We start from the raw sequence: 12,629 nt of genomic DNA on the forward strand, positions 1-12,629 counted from the left end.
AGTTTCCTGTGCCTTTGTAGCTCACACATTCCCAAAACATCTGCGATTCACCTCCGTGTTTTACAGAAGGAATGGTATTCCTTTCATCATAGGCCTTGTTGACCTCTCTCCAAATGTACCGTTTATGGTTGTGTCTCATCACTCCAAATTACCTTGTTCCAGAAGTTTTGAGGCTTGTCTCCGTGCTGTTTGGCGTATTTGTAGGCGAGATAATTTGTGGCATTTGCGCAGTAAATACTGGCGACTTGACCATGCAGCCCATTTTTCTGCATAGAGCCATTGACAATTCTTTTGCTTACCCCATGACTCACAATCCAGAAATGTCAGTGGCTGGATGAAAGATGCAAGAGTCTGTATGGATCCCAGAAACTCACTCAGCTTTTATGCACACACACTGATTACAGGCAAACAGGTCACAGGTGAGAATGTTACATTTAGTAGCCATTTCAACCCATTTGTGTCAAATTCTGTGCATGTTATCAGGCCAAAATCCAAGGGTACGTGAACTTTTGATCAGGGTCATTTGTTTTTGGTTGTCATTAAGATTTAAAAAGAGAAAACACAGTAGTTTGACAATAAATGGCTTCACCCAACCAATAACCATGAGTGGAAAAAAAGTTTTTTGTTATTATTCATATTCTCTGAAACAAGGCCAAGAAAGCGAAAATTCTGCTGGGGTATGTAAACTTTTGAGCACAACTGTATATACATTGGTGTGGTACAAGGATTTCCCAATATTGGTTGGATTTATAATTTTGATCTGGGCTATATATTACTATATGGCTCAATAACACCTGACAATTACATAATTATCTCCAGATTACATTTGTTCTCTTTACAGGATATAACTTTAATCTCCCAGATTTGGATGATTCTAAAGCAATACATGGCCCAAAAATCGAGAAGTCGTCATGTTCCAGTTATGGCTGAGGGGATTTTCTCAATTAGAACTATTCTATGGATCTGATGAGCAAGAAAGTCAGAAAATAATAAAATGTGATGGATAATCGGTAAATCATTGTCATTTCTGTACTTGGAGATAAATCCTGTCACAGCCTAAAGGATATCCTTTACTATTGGAAGAAGTGCTGTAAAACATGGGCATCACCTAATCTGAGGAGTTCACTATTTGTTTTGGGCTTGCTTGTATTATATAGAATATAGACTCCTTAATGAATAAAAAATAAATGAGAAATAGATGATAGAAGAGAATGAAGGACACAACAAGGTGTGACATAGAGCCGACTTACCTCTCTCCACGATCTGCAAGCCTCAAATGGAATGTTGGCTCTGCAGCTCCTACTATAATGTGTGTGATGTCATAATGATGTCATAATGCAAGGGGGTGGAGCCAGAAACCGCAACATTCCGTGACATCATCAGCAGGAGCAGCAGCTGTTATTTAAATGGATCAGACCAGGCCATGAAATCAATTCATTACCATATAGATTAAATAGACTCTAATATACACCTTGGCCTCTGAAACCTTTTACAAAATGCCACAATGTCACTATTGCCATACAATGTAATTCCGGAGTAGTTTCTACTAATTTGAATAGTGATAAATCCACAATAATAACCCATTTATCCCAGTAATACAGATTAGATTATATGGATGGTTGGATGGGGAGGTGGATATACTACTGTAGATTAAATGGCCAGTAAATAGGAGAGGACACTATAGACAATGTTACTATATACCAGGGATGGGCAATTAATTTTCCCGAGGGGCTACATCGTTGTTGGGGGCTGAACCAATAGGCGGAAACAAATTCTTCTCAATATTAATATTAACATATGAATTACAATTATTATTTTATATTAATAATAATTGTATCACTTAACATTAAGCAGTTTGTTGTACTGTCATCTATTATATAGGTACTGTTGTCAGGGATGCCACCAGGAATTAGTGGCGTTCTGCACAGTAACAGGATCCCCATCCTCACTGAAACCAGAATCCTCAAAAATAAAATACATAACAGCAGTAATAATATCCCTTAATTAGCCCCTACAATAATAATGTCCCACATCCTGGCCCCATGTCTCCATCCTGCCCCCATGTCTCCATTTGTCTCCATCCTGCCCCTATTGTCTCCATCCTGCCCCCATTGTCTCCATCTGTCTCCATTTTGCCCCCAATGTCTCCATTCTGCCCCATGTCTCCAACTTGCCTCCAATGTCTTCATCCAGCCCCCATGCCTTTCCATCAAGCCCCCATGTCTCTCCATCCAGACCCCATGTCTCTCCGTTGATCCCTTATGTCTCTCTGTTGTGCCCCCATGCCTCTCTGTTGTGTCCCCATGTCTCTCCATTACAAAAAAAATGTTTTAAAAGAAAAAAGTTTCTCCTTACCTTGCCACGATCCAGCAGCGCCTGGCTTACCCATCATCCGAGGCACGGTCGCCGGCATGAAGGGGGGAGGCACAGGGTCGGTAACAACACACTGTAGGCCAGAACTGAGTTCTCTTCTGCCTGTGTCCCCTCTTCTATTAAGGACTGAGAGTGGGGTGTATTGTGTGATGGAGGATTTTCTTTACTTACTGTTACATTGTCCATGGGATTGGAACCGACTTCAAATAAGATAGGAGATCGTAGATCTGGATTAACAAACTCACTTTTACTGTGAAATTCTTCTACACACGGCTGCAGCATACAGATTAACACATGGTCTTTTGTTAGTGAAGTACTCTTGGTTATGTGCCTTTCCAGTGTTCGTCCCCATCCTGTCCTGAGACCCATGAACTTCCACTTCTTCTGCGACCCAGCTGAGATTCTCCCCATGAGGGATACAGAGGCCTGCTTCTCAGTACCTCTTGTAGGCTTTTAGCCCAGGACTGTGCTGGCATCCAGATCAAGCATTAAACGTGTCCTCTGTTCAGAAAACTTACGCTGATAAAACACTTTCTCCACCGCTGTATCTGCTTGCTGGAACCTGTCTTCCTGTCTGTACAGCCTTCCTTCTGCACTCCACTCTCTTGTATAGGACCTGCACCGGTCCTGTTCTATAAGGGTTGTGGATCCAAAACTAGGGTGGCCAGCTAACTAACTGTCTGAAAATAACATATAACATAACACATTTAACCCACTTGTTGCCATGGTGTCTTCATCAGCCCGCCACTCTTTTTCACAAGAACAATATATTGACCCTAGGGATAAATCACACAACTTATAACTACACAGCACACACATTCAACATATTATTTTAACTCTGTCAACCCACTTTTTGCCATGGTGTCTTCATCAACCCGCCACCCTCCTTCGGGCGCATGATAGTGACGTCATATGCCAATGACATGCGTGCTGATGTCAGCTGCTGGCCTGTGATTGGCTGGCCGCTGTTAACTATTGCCATGCGGGAAGCTTCGATAGATTTCAAGCGAACTGAAACGACCGTTACCCTGCTGGTGCCCGGGGAGAAAATGAATGGGGGCCCGACTGGGCCCCTCTGCCTGCCAGGCCCCATACGCCAGTAAGGGCAGTAATGCCCTGTTGGTGGCCCTGGAAATGTTATGATGGTCACACAATGGTTAAGAATAATTTATCATGCTACGTGGTGGGAACCAGGATATATACAGGTGCATCTAACTAAATTAGAATATCATCAAAAAGTTAATTTATTTCAGTTCTTCAATACAAAAAGTGAAACTCATATATTATATAGAGTCATTACAAACAGAGTGATCTATTTCAAGTGTTTATTTCTGTTAATAATTGTGGAGACTACTGAAATAGACTAAGGACCTTTTTAAATGCTTAGGAAGGCTTTGTAGGTGTTTGTTAATTATTTTAAATTACTGAGATAATGCCTTTTGTGTTTTCATTGGCTGTAAGCCATAATCATCAACATTAACAGAAATAAACACTTGAAATAGATCACTGTTTGTAATGACTCTTTATAAGTTTCACTTTTTGTATTGAAGAACTGAAATAAATTAACTTTTTGATGATATTTTAATTTATTGAGAAGCACCTGTATATGTTATTCTTTTCACTTTTTCATTTATCAAATTTTTCCTGTTTTTTTAACCCTTTCTTTATGTTTTCTGTGTTTTTATTTTTTTTCTTTCTCCTCCTTCTTCCCCCCTTTCTTTCTTTGGCTCCATTGTCCTTTTCTTTCCCCATGTCTCTATGTACTCCGCTTTATATTCCATGTGACCATACACCTATCATTTTATTTCTTTTGTCACACCACATCTCTTAATATGTTTGTTTTTTCCTTTGTTTTCTTTTGTCTTCAATTATACTCTTTTTTTTTTTTCTTTTTCTCGTTTTTTTCTTTTCTCTTTTACTTATATATGACTCCCCCTTTTTATGTCTTGTTTCATCATGGTATTACATTTGATTTGTTTTCATTATTCTCTCCTTTTTTTGTTTTTCTTTATTTTTTTATTTTTCAATAAATCATGTGTGGTACACAGAGATCACTGTGAGTCTGCAGAACGGTGACATTACTAAGAAGAGGGGAAGAACAGCGCTGGACACGGGAGAGAGCAGCACTAGGTAGGGCCGTATTTGGAGTATCTGCTGCCCTAGGCACTGTCAGTGGTCGCCCCCCCCGTCACGTCCCCCCCACGTCGTGCCCCCATCGCATCCAATATCTTCCCCCCCGTCTCGGTCGTTTCCCCAAGTTTCATGTAGCTTCCCCCACCCCCCATTCCATGTAGCACATATAAAAGATTGGGGTGGGGGGGGAGCGGCCCACACAGACCACAGGACTGCAGCATTGCATATGGGGGTGGGGAGGGATGGGAGAGGCCCACACAGACCACAGAGCTGCAGCATTGCATATGGGGGTGGGGGAATGGGAGCGGCCCACACAGACCACAGGGCTGCAGCATTGCATATGGTGGTGGGGGGGATGGGAGCGGCCCACACAGACCACAGGGCTGCAGCATTGTATATGGAGGTTGGGGGGGGATGGGAGCGGTCCACACAGACCACAGGGCTGCAGCATTATATATGGAGGTGGGGGTGAAGGGCGCGGCCCACACAGACCACAGGGCTGCAGCATTGTATATGGGGGGGGGGGTGGGAGCGGCCCACACAGACCACAGGGCTGCAGCACTGTATATGGGGGTGGGGGGGATGGGAGCGGCCCACACAGAACTGGGCTGCAGCAGGCACTGCAGCATTGCATATGGCCCATCAGCAGACAGCTGTAGATGGTGATAGCACTTTGGCAAGACTTTTGGCTAGGTAATGATAAATGGAGATACATTAGCTTAATTTTATTCAGCAGTCTGAATATGATGGCAGAGTCTGACTATTAGGTTCGATCCAATGTACCAGTTGAAGTTTTTCATTCATACATGAAATTTGTAGACAAGGACCACATTTTAGTGGAAATTGCAAAGGTTAAACAGTCATATATAAAATTCACTAACTTTGCACAAAAATCAGCTAAATTTGTCTCTATGTTCCAAAAAAGAAAGGTGAGATAAGGAGCATGATCACCCTGCAAATGTACGTTTACTCGAACATATCAAAGGCAAAAGGTTAAAAAAGGCATATATTAGTGACATAAAGGTAGGCCTGCTCTGTTCTGCTCATAGGTGGCATAAAATTAAAATTCAAACAGACAATTTTAAAGAAGCTCTCCCATATAAAAAAAAAAAATATATATATATATATATATTATTAAATGTGTGTATATATTCATGTAATGTAGTGTGAGTTTATTAATATACTCACCTACTGCAGATCTCTCCTGTGTCCAGCGCTGTTCTCCTTAGTTTCTAAGTGAAGTCACCGTAATTGCAACTAGCCGGTTCTTTCTATGCTCTTTGCGTGAGCTGGAAGTATCTTTTATAACAAAAGCCTATGGAGCCTTGTTCTGACATTCCATGGACTTACATTGTAAAAGCCACTTCCAGGTCACACAGAGCTCAGTAGAAATAATCAGGGCTGTCCAGGAATTTCAGGGCTCCATACTGTCAGAATTTTTGGGCCCCTTAACACTCCGCCCGAGCTCCGCCTCTACCCTTTTAATCTTCCACAGTCCCACCATCCACTCTTGGATAAACTCCACTGCACCACGTCCTCACCAATCACACATTAACAGTTCCCATCGAACACCATATCACATACATAGCCAGCAGCTTTTGTTTTGACCAAAAGATTTTTTAAGCCTGCCAACCACGACAAGGTAGACTCTTTTGGCAGGGCCCTACACTACTCTAACCTATTTAACATATCTCTTTTTAGCTATATTTTAATTTATTTTTCTTTAAGGAAATGTGTCACATACATTTTTTAAACTAATTGAAACCAGATTGTGATCATTTTTTTTTATAATCTGTATTTCTGATTGCAGATTATTGTATTCTGTTTCCTGTACATTTATGGAAGCTGCTCTCTTTCATGTTTTGAGATATGGACATTGAACATATGCATGTATATATATCACAAGACATTAAGTGCCTTTTAATAATCTCACAAACGCATTGTTTAACAATAACCAGAGAGTAGTGAATGCCCTTAACATAAAAGCTTTGTAACACATTCCCACTATATATTTTGGTAACTAAATCTATTTTTCATAAGAGTCATTTAGTTAAATCCTTTGGTCAATTATGTAAACTGCAAAATTATCAGCTAACTACAGTGTTGTTATGCACCTGGTGTGCGGTGGCCCTAATCTGTTGCCCCTGGGGCCCGGTGAGCAGAAGCAAAAAGGGGATGGGCCTGGACTGCCAGCGTATCAGAACTCCCCCGCTTTGCTTGTCCTCACTGGGCCCCATATACTAGTAAGGGCAATAATGCCTTGATGGCGGCCCTGTTCCTGCCTATCGTGAAATGACACTTGTTGACAGCCCATACTACATGAAGTATGCAGCTAGTCTGCATAGATCATGGGATGACAGACTTCCATTGCTGGCTACCTTATAGTTGCCATTTCATGTAAGCATTCATTCAATCTTTATGAAAGCATACATACAGATATATTAATTATTGTCTATCTAATAGGATGATGACAGCTGTCCAGATATGCACTAACTAAGTTCCTGCCTATCGTGAAATGACCTCCGTTGACAGCCCATAGTTCATGAAGTATGCAGCTAGTCTGCATAGATCATGGGATGACGACAACTGTCCAGACCTGCATCCCACCACAAGAACCACCCTGGAGAATGAAATAATTTTAAGTTCTCAAACTGTTGGGGTGCAGCTGTGGGACCCTACTTTCAAAGATGATGTCCTCCACCCAAGTCTCAAAAGGCTGAAAGGGTCTTCAGGAGAAGTGGGTAGTCGAGCTAGTCTAGGCTATCAGACGGTCACCTCTGTAGCTGTACTGTCATCCTTCCTATGGTTCCAATCAGGGGCAGACGTGTTATTGGTGCAACTTGTGTGACTGCACACGGACCAAGAGGTAAGGGGGCCCATTCTACCTCCAAGGCGATGGAATTGTGCATTATGATGATCTATTGGGCTGCAAAGGGCTCATATATTGTACTTGCACAGGGGCACTCTTCTGTCTGTGTCCACCAGTGGCTCCAATGTAAAACTAATTTTCTGCAATGAGAAACACATCACATTAATAATTTCCAGGCAATCAAGATCAATACAATCAATCCTATCACTACCACTATGGGCTTTAGCAAAGTTGAGGGTATATTGTTTAACCAAACTCAGATAGACCCCATCCCTCCTTGGATATATCTCTAGCTTTTTGTTGCAGCTCCTTTATCTTATCCATGTTTCTCTCAATTGAATCATGTGCATCTTCAATCTATGAGCAGCATTCCTCACCCATAACAGCACAAGTTCCACCTTCAATTGCTAACAGGTAGTCAAGAGCCATTCTGTTCTTTAGGGCAACCTTCCACATTCGGTGACATCACAAGCTAATGGGGCCAAAAACAAGAGCCAAAACATTCGGTGACATCACAAGTAGAAGCTAATGGGGGCGAAACCAAGAACCAAAACACTCGGTGACATCACAAGTAGAAGCTAATGGGGGCGAAACCAAGAACCAAAACATTCGGTGACATCACAAGTAGTAGCATATGGGGGCGGAACCAACAACCATAACATTCCGTGACATCACAAGTGGTAGCTTATGGGGCCAGAACCAACAACCATAACATTCCGTGACATCATATGAAGCATGAAAACCAGAGCAAATAGGTATAGGAGGTCCTAAACAAGTAAACAAAAGCAAGAAATAAATCCTAAAAAATATTCTTTATTATAATACTCGTTAAAATTTGGAAAATTTAACAACTAGTATAAACTTACAAAAACCTGAAGATATATCAAGCAGGATGACGGGTATTAAATTCTAAAGTCCCTCATAGAACCATGTGTTCACCCCTACCTATAGCGGAGGTTGGCACCCTAAACTATAAGCGATATGGCGCCCCCGCTCACTGTAGACTAACCCTATTGGTCCCTATATGACCCTATTCTTCAATTGAGCACCAACCAAATATCAAAAGACACCTTAAACACTAAAATATCCCAATTGTGCTACTACACCAGGTATGCCCATATATATGTAGGATAATACAATAAAAGATGCCTAACAAAGATATCAAACAGGGTGAGGGAGTATTAAATATATTTTCTCTCTAAAGTCCCTACTAGGACACCATTTTCACCCCTACTTAACGAGGAGGATGGCGTCCCCCGCTCTCTGTAGACTGACCCTATGACTGACCCTATTAGTCCCTATATAACCCTATTCTAAAATTGAGCACCAACCAAATATCAAAAACATCTTAAACATTGAAATACCCCAGTAATGCAGTAATGCCAAATATACACATATGTGTATGTGACGCGCCCCCTGGGCCATGTTGTTAGGGATACCCGGAGCCGGATCAGATGGGGGTTGTAGTCTCCGAGTGGCTGTGACCCGGTCCGTGCCCAGGGTGTCAAACTCAGTGTGCGGCAGTCCTTGCAGATGTTCTTAGTGTCGACTACGCCACCCGTTGATTTGCGGTCAAAAGGCCGCCGCTGCAGGATGGTCCGCTGAGGCTGGTGGTGTGTGTGCAGCTGTGATAGTATAACCCCCAACGGGAGGGGTATAGCCTCAGGGGGTCAGACGTGGAGGATGGTGGTTGTGAAGGTGCAGCATGGAGACTCAGAGGCATGAAATGCAGTTTCAGGGTTTTTACTCACTGGTGTTGCTTGGGTCACTCTGTACAGCAGTGACCACCCAAGCCGTGCTGCGTCCACCAGGTGCGGGACTCGGTCAACTCCCGGGCAATTCTGGAGCGTGGTCCTGAGCTCCTTTCTGACTCTCCCCTCCTCTGGCCGTTCCCACCAGGGATCCACTTATGTCCAGCTCCCTCGGGTCTCTTGTTGGTCAAGCCTCCCATGGGCTCCCTGACCCTATGCTTGGTGTGCCTTTCTAGTGGATTTGGTGAGGGTCGTGGCAGATCCTGCCCACAACCTCCGGTTCCTGGCTAAGGTTTGCTTTGGCCTCCGCCAGCTTGGGATCCGGTACCCTTTTGCCGACCCTTCACCCTTTTGTCCTTATTCTGGGATCTTGGGGTCCCCTCTCGTCCTGCGCCTCTGGGTCCCTCTTCCTTCTCCTCTCCTGGAGTTACTGCTGACTCACAGACTGACTGACTGACTGACCCTGTCCTAAGATGGTGCCCACCTTATATACTCCCTCTATGTGTGAGCTCAGGTGACCAGCACCCAATGAGCTCCTACATTTACCCAGACTAATCCCCCTATCTGCCCCTACACTACTGGGATGTTCCACCCCCCTCCCACTCCAGCCAGGGACAGACGCTGTCGTACCTGCACATAAACTGGTGGGAGTACCGTCGTTCTGTCCCCCGGAAATGGGATGTATGTAGTGCATGCAGCCTACTAGCTCAGTTCCACACTCCATCCTTACCCGGGAGTGGAATACCACACCTCTGGCTTGAGGTGTAATACCCCTGTAGCAGCCGAATCCTCAGGGTGCTACATATGCAGATTATAAAACCATGAACAACATCTAAATATACTCCAGATACAATAATCCTAATGCATGCCCAATTTTTAAGTAAAAAACCTAGAGAATTAGACTCAATCCCTCTAATAAACAATGGTCATAACAGCTCTTCATAGGATACAATATCCCCAAAATATCACTTGATGTGCAATGACATTCATAGAAAATATCTACTTATCGGAATACTGCATATGAACCAAGTCCCGATACGTTTCCCCCTTCTCTATTTTAGGGGTTCATCAGGGGATAGTGGTAAGATGCAATGGTGCCTGCAGTAGAGGACCAAATAAAACGCTAGGGATATTGTATCCTATGAAGAGCTATTATGACCATTGTTTATTAGAGGGATTGAGTCATTCCATGACCTTACAAGTGTTGGCTGTTACTGTCGGCTTCCATTGAAGTGCATTGCCCAATATACTGGAGATCAAACAATATGAATCCAACCAATGTGGGGAATATTTGAATAGTTTCACTCTATATGGAGCTAATATGTACAGTTGTGCTCAAAAGTTTACATACCCCGGCAGAAGTTTCTTGGTCTTGTTTCAGAGAATATGAATGATAACCAAAAAAATTTCTCCACTCATAGTTATTGGTTGGGTGAAGACATTTATTGTCAAACTACTGTGTTTTCACTTTTTAAATCTTAATGACAACCAAAAACATCCAAATGACCCTGATCAAAAGTTCAAATACCCCAGTTCTTAATACCGTGCATTGCCCCGTCTAACATCAATGACAGCTTGAATTCTTTTGTGGTAGTTGTGGATGAGGTTCTCTATTTTCTCAGATGGTAAAGCTGCCCCATTCTTCTTGGTAAAAAGCCTCCAGATCCTGTAAATTCCTTGGCTGTCTAGCATGAACTGCGCGCTTGAGATCTCCCCAGAGTGGCTCAATGATGTGAGGTCAGGAGACTGAGATGGCCACTCCAGAACCTTCACTTTGTTCTGCTGTAGCCAATGACAGGTCGACTTGGCCTTGAGTTTTGGATCGTTGTCATATTGGAACGTCCAACTACATCCCATGAGCAGCTTCCGGGCTGATGACTGCAAATTCGCCTCCATTTGCTGAAAATGTGCTGCATTCATATTTCCTTCAGCTTTTACCAAGTTTCCTGTGCCTTTGTAGCTCACACATTCCCAAAACATCTGCGATTCACCTCCGTGTTTTACAGAAGGAATGGTATTCCTTTCATCATAGGCCTTGTTGACCTCTCTCCAAATGTAACGTTTATGGTTGTGTCTCATCACTCCAAATTACCTTGTTCCAGAAGTTTTGAGGCTTGTCTCCGTGCTGTTTGGCGTATTTGTAGGCGAGATAATTTGTGGCATTTGCGCAGTAAATACTGGCGACTTGACCATGCAGCCCATTTTTCTGCATAGAGCCATTGACAATTCTTTTGCTTACCCCATGACTCACAATCCAGAAATGTCAGTGGCTGGATGAAAGATGCAAGAGTCTGTATGGATCCCAGAAACTCACTCAGCTTTTATGCACACACACTGATTACAGGCAAACAGGTCACAGGTGAGAATGTTACATTTAGTAGCCATTTCAACCCATTTGTGTCAAATTCTGTGCATGTTATCAGGCCAAAATCCCAGGGTATGTGAACTTTTGATCAGGGTCATTTGTTTTTGGTTGTCATTAAGATTTAAAAAGAGAAAACACAGTAGTTTGACAATAAATGGCTTCACCCAACCAATAACCATGAGTGGGAAAAAAGTTTTTTGTTATTATTCATATTCTCTGAAACAAGGCCAAGAAAGCGAAAATTCTGCTGGGGTATGTAAACTTTTGAGCACAACTGTATATACATTGGTGTGGTACAAGGATTTCCCAATATTGGTTGGATTTATAATTTTGATCTGGACTATATATTACTATATGGCTCAATAACACCTGACAATTACATAATTATCTCCAGATTACATGTGTTCTCTTTACAGGATATAACTTTAATCTCCCAGATTTGGATGATTCTAAAGCAATACATGGCCCAAAAATCGAGAAGTCGTCATGTTCCAGTTATGGCTGAGGGGATTTTCTCAATTAGAACTATTCTATGGATCTGATGAGCAAGAAAGTCAGAAAATAATAAAATGTGATGGATAATCGGTAAATCATTGTCATTTCTGTACTTGGAGATAAATCCTGTCACAGCCTATATATCCCTTTACTATTGGAAGAAGTGCTGTAAAACATGGGCATCACCTAATCTGAGGAGTTCACTATTTGTTTTGGGCTTGATTGTATTATATAGAATAAAGACTCCTTAATGAATAAAAAATAAATGAGAAATAGATGATAGAAGAGAATGAAGGACACAACAAGGTGTGACATAGAGCCGACTTACCTCTCTCCACGATCTGCAAGCCTCAAATAGAATGTTGGCTCTGCAGCTCCTACTATAATGTGTGTGATGTCATAATGATGTCATAATGCAAGGGGGTGGAGCCAGAAACCGCAACATTCCGTGACATCATCAGCAGGAGCAGCAGCTGTTATTTAAATGGATCAGACCAGGCCATGAAATCAATTCATTACCATATAGATTAAATAGACTCTAATATACACCTTGGCCTCTGAAACCTTTTACAAAATGCCACAATGTCACTATTGCCATACAATGTAATTCCGGAGTAGTTTCTACTAATTTGAATAGTGATAA

This window comes from Phyllobates terribilis, unplaced genomic scaffold (genome assembly GCF_046119375.1).
Source record: "Phyllobates terribilis strain yellow unplaced genomic scaffold, ASM4611937v1 Scaffold_2__4_contigs__length_985480577, whole genome shotgun sequence".
Taxonomy (NCBI): domain Eukaryota; kingdom Metazoa; phylum Chordata; class Amphibia; order Anura; family Dendrobatidae; genus Phyllobates; species Phyllobates terribilis.